The sequence below is a fragment of the Blastomyces gilchristii genome, assembly GCF_000003855.2.
Source record: "Blastomyces gilchristii SLH14081 genomic scaffold supercont1.16, whole genome shotgun sequence".
Lineage (NCBI taxonomy): Eukaryota > Fungi > Ascomycota > Eurotiomycetes > Onygenales > Ajellomycetaceae > Blastomyces > Blastomyces gilchristii.
This window is the reverse complement of record NW_003101667.1, coordinates 1,474,936-1,480,330: the sequence shown is the minus strand read 5'-3', so window position 1 is coordinate 1,480,330 and position 5,395 is coordinate 1,474,936. Positions and strand designations below refer to the sequence as shown.

General features: G+C 29.5%; 1 pseudogene across 1 annotated transcript; it reads left to right on the top strand.

The window, feature by feature from the left end:
• The first annotated feature begins 3,733 nt into the window (after window positions 1–3,733).
• Window positions 3,734–3,814, top strand: BDBG_17527 (annotated as a pseudogene). The gene has a single exon. The product of its transcript is annotated as a tRNA-OTHER (tRNA).
• Window positions 3,815–5,395: the final 1,581 nt, after the last annotated feature.

Below are 5,395 nucleotides of genomic sequence, written 5' to 3'. Positions count from 1 at the left end.
TATATGAAGATAATCTTGAAAAATATAAGATTCTCTAACTTCTGATAAAAACAGATCTCACAGAGAGACTCTATTTTCATTATATTAGAGACTGAGTGTTTTTAAAAAGCATTACTTCAATGTATATATACTTACTACAGTGATTCACTCTCTGTATATGTGACTGAGAGTTGTAACTTTCTCATACTACACAGCTCTCTCTGAGATGCTGCTGCTGATTTACAACTCATACAGTCTCTCAGTTCAGTATACACTGTGTATATACAGCTCTGCATGCTGAGACTGTGTTGATCATTATAATCTGACATAATACTCACTTTTCACAGGCCATGTTTCATTTAGTTGAAGAGAGAAGAGAACATGACTGCTATTTTATTTGAGAAGAAGTGAGTAATTGAATCTATAGAAGATAATTTGATTTCTTCTGTATTTAAAATTTGATTAGTCTATACTCTTCAATTTGAGAGTTTCTGAGAGTGTTTTAATAGTTTTCATACCAGCTTGAAATTAGTGATTGATTAAAGAAGAGAAAAGAGAGAAGAAAGAAATAAGAATAACTTATCTTTATAATATAAAAACAGAGAATTACTGCAATTATTTATTCTTGTAATAAAGATCTGTTTTCTGCATGTATCTCTGATACAGATTATATGATAACTGTATATAAAAAATATTAATAATGCATGTATTGAATGAAGATAATATTACTATACAATACTGTAGCTGTTTCTGTACATCTCTGAAAGCTGTTAATATTTTCTTTAAGTCTCTTTATATTTGATAAGTTAGTAATATATTTCAATGCACTTCTTCTTTTATTATTATTATCATTATTATCATCATCACTATTATTATCATCATTATTATCACTATTATTACTATCATTACTATTATCATTATTACTATCATTATTATTATCATATCATTTCTAACTGTCTCTTCTATGTTTATCTCTCTTCAACACTCACTGAAACTAATCATGTTATTTTCCTTTAAATATTCTGCAGTCCTGCAGATTATCAGGACGCGTGAGTAGACTGACCGTCAGAACCATGAATTTCACGTTTAATCTCATTTGGTCTGATCTCATACATTTCTTGGCGTGAATCCCGCTGGGACTGGCTATCAAAAAAACATGTAAAGTGACTATATATCAGATCTTAAAATGAAACCAAGACTTGAAAAAAATGAGAAAGTGATCTCATTTGGTTCCATTTAGTCCCATTCTTGGTATAAAGTTACTATTTTTAGACATTTTAAGGTTTTTTTTAGACTATTTTTAATTTTTTAAAAAGTAACACTTTTTGGTAACACTCAAATAAGATTTAAAGTCATTTAAAGCAATAAAAATAATTTAAATTGAGAAGTGGAAATCATGGTCTCATTTGGAAAATGTGACAAGAGTAGACAGTAAGTCTCACTGAAACAGTATGAAACTACTATCTAATGTTAAAACTGTGTAATGGGATCAGTCAAATTGGTAATGAAACTATCAAAAAATCTAGTCCTAGTTCCAGACACGGTCACACGGTCAGTCTACGCGTGAGTACTATCACAGATTGAAGAGAGAGAAGAAGAAGATATTTAAATAAGAGAAGACAGATTGTAAGACATATTATAATGTCTTGAAGAGACTCTGTAAAAAAGTAGAATAATAACAATTTTAAGTAACACTTCTAATAGATTTAGACTGAACTAAGTATAGAAATAATATAAATAATACTGTCTGTAAGAGATTGAAGAAGAAGATAGTAAAGAGTCTTATATAGTAGTAATGAGATTAGAAGAAGTTCTGAGAATAATTTAAGATCAAGATGAAGAGAGAGAGAGAGAAGAAGAGTATTACTATAAATAAGTGATAATAAAAGAAGATTAAAAGAGTATTAAAGTGAGAGATAAAGAAGTTAAAACTGATAAGTTTTTTATTTATTAAGAGATAATGATTTTTAATAACACTTCTATTCTCTAATTAATTAGCAGAAGCTGATAGAGAAGAAGAAAATTAAGATCTTATTCAGATCTTGAATATACTTTATGATTCAGAATATTAAGAAGATAGTTCTACTCTCTGAGCATATCAATCTACTTACTACTGAGATGAAACCTGAGACAGCAGATCAGAAAATGCGGGATTTTAAGATATAAATTAACCTGGCTAAGAGAGAGCAGTAGAAACTCTTCTCTAAGAAGATAGCAGAGAGAGATTTTGAGATGATTATCATTTCAGATAAGAAGAAGAAGAAGAAAAAGAAAAATAAGAAGTGAATTATAAAGAATGATAAGAAGAATGAGAAAGAGAAGAAAGATAATAAGTAGAAAAAGTTTTTTTCTTTTTATATTAGTTAGTTATAAGTTCATAATTATTAATAATTAAAATTAATTTTGAGTTTTCAAAAATTATTATACAAGTTGTAATCAAGTCAGGAATAATATATATATATATATATATTTAACTATCATGATTCACAAATCATTATAATGTATAAGTATCAACATTTTTTCAATATTGATATTTATAATATTAATATATTTTTAATAATATTATTTAATAATACAATTTAATAACACTCTCTTTCACAATATTAATATATTTCAAGAAATATGATAGAGATTAATCAAGATTGTTTATTTACTTTTATATATTAATAATATTCAATCTGAGTTAGTACTAAAATTATAACTAAGTTAAAAAAGAAGATTATTTTCTCTTACAATAATTCTTCTTACACACATCAGTAATCAGTTATTATCTTTATTAAAAATAAATTATTATCTTTCTTAAATCTTTATTATATCTTCTGAATTCACTTCTTTCACTTCTTTCATTTCTATTAAAGATTCACAAACTCTTTAAGAAATTACTGTGAATTATAAAGTCTATATTGTTTACAATTCAACACAGAATATTCTCTTTTAATTATAATAAATAATCACTTCATTCTTCACATCTGATTTCAGGTCATGAAATTTATAAAAAACTCAATATAAATATTAAGATGAACTATGAAATAATTATCAATAGATTGTATTACAGATTACTGAAGAGTCATCTCTCTACTATAATTACTATAACTTCATTCAGAAACATTTATTATAAACTGATTATAACTCTGAAGGAATTTTCTGACATCTAAAGTCATTAGAATGCAGATAATAAAAGAAAAATAATTAGAAAATTACTACTAAGCTGATAAGTTACTCTATCAGATAATAATTTTTAATAATACTAACTTTCTAATTTGAAGAAAATCATGTAAAAACAATTATATATCAGTACTCTGATTCTATAACTCTTATCTGATAACTTCTGTGAATAATTACTTTATATATATATATCTCTGAATCTTTCTCTTCAATTAATTGAAAACTCTGAATTCTGAATACTTCTTTAAATACTTAATTTAAATCTTTATATTTCACATTGATTATGTCTTTGATTCAATCTTGAGATATACTACAAAGTTAATATATAATATCTAGAATCAGAGTTGAAGAATTATTGAAAAGTGTCTCTCACAGTAAATGTATAAACTAGTATAAACAATCTTGCATTTATAAGAGTTACATGTTATTACATTAATGAGAACTGAACTTATTAAGAGATATTAATTGAATTTGAATTATTAATCAGTAGTCATACTGAGAATTATATGACAGAGATATTAATAACAGTGATTAAAAACAACTATTAAAATATTAGTTCTAGTCTTCTTACAATTACAACTGATAATATGCCAGCGTGGCCCAGTTGGTAAGACTGGTAACCAAGGCCGCACACATTAGGGGTGCGTGGGTTCGAATCCCACCGCTGGCACCTGCCACTTCTTACCCATGAAAGCCCCCATGTAATAGGGGCTGAGCCTAATTAGTAAGGCTTGGTGCGGGGTAGAACTCTCTACTGCAAGCCAAGCCACTAGTTAAGCAAGATTCTGCAAACACTCACCAGGGCCAGCATGAGATGCCAATGTCCCACTATTCTACTGTGCACCCGTCAAGGTTCTAACAATATAGAGCCAAGCCTAATGTAGTGGTTATACACTACTTAAGCAAGTCCCTAACTAGGGCCGTCATCGGAGCCTAGCTCCCCCTCAAATACAGAGAATGATTTTGAAAACCACCCGACTAGCAGGCCTAGATGCGCATCTAGGCCCTAGGCAGGGCACCCTGATAGGCTAGAGCCTGCAAGCTCCCTGCCAAGCCCTAATACTGGCAGAGAGGACTGCAGTCATCAAGCCTATGATTAGTCCCTAACACGGGGCGAGGCCATGACGGCTGATTGATAGGCCTATGGGCATCTAATGGGGCCGAGATCAGCAACCGGAAGCTTGGTGTGTATGCCACCAAGTGGGCGGTGGCAGCCACTAACTAACACCCCTGGAAATTAGTGGCTGGCCCGAGAGGACGAACGCGGTGGTCAGTTAATTATAGGGGGTTAAATGTAATTAGCTTAAGGTGCATCCTGCGGGTGGCTAGCGCCCGTAGCTCTTGAAAAATGAATATCATTCTGAATGCTGAAGAGAAGCCACTGGAGTGATTCTTGCAAAACCTAATAGAAAAACTTCAATTTCTAAGTCATATAGAGTAATATCTCTATTGAACTGCCTAGAAAAGGTTTTAGAAAAGATAATAGCTACTCAACTATCTTTTATAAGCTCTATAGATGATTCTCTTTTATTCAGTGAATAAATGAGAGATAGAAAACAGTGTTCTGCAATTGATACTGTTCTCTCAGTTGTTTATAATATTTAAATAGCAAAGCATGAGAGTCTGGTCTCAACTGCAGTTTTTATTAATATAAAAGAAGCATTTAATTACATTTCAAAGTCAAAGTTAATTCAGATATTGAAGATATTAAAACTGTCACTTTCTCTAATAAAATGAGTTAACTGTTTTATGTCTAAAAGAATTATACAACTCTTCTTTGATGAAATGAAACAAGATAAGACTGAGATAAAAATAGAAGTATCACAGAGATCTTCAATCTCACTCATTTTATTTGCAATATACACTGCATATCTATTCAAAAATAGAAATATGAGAATAGTGCAATCTTTAAGTTATATGAATGATATTGATCTAGTCTACAGCTTAAAAACTATTAAAGAGAATTTAAAAGTAATTGAAGAAGCTGCAAAGAAAATCTTTGTTAGAGCAGATATTAATCAAATTTAATTTAATATGAATAAAACTGAGTTAATTCATTTCTTTTCTAAATTCAATGAGAAAGAACTATCTCTAACTCTTTTAAATAGAGAGATTAAACTCAGTGTAAATATCAAATGATTAGAAGTATGATTAAACTTCAAGTTGAATTTTAAATATCACATTCAACAAAGAACTGTCAAGGCAGAAAGACTATTGAATAACATAATCAGATTATCAAATACAGAGAGAG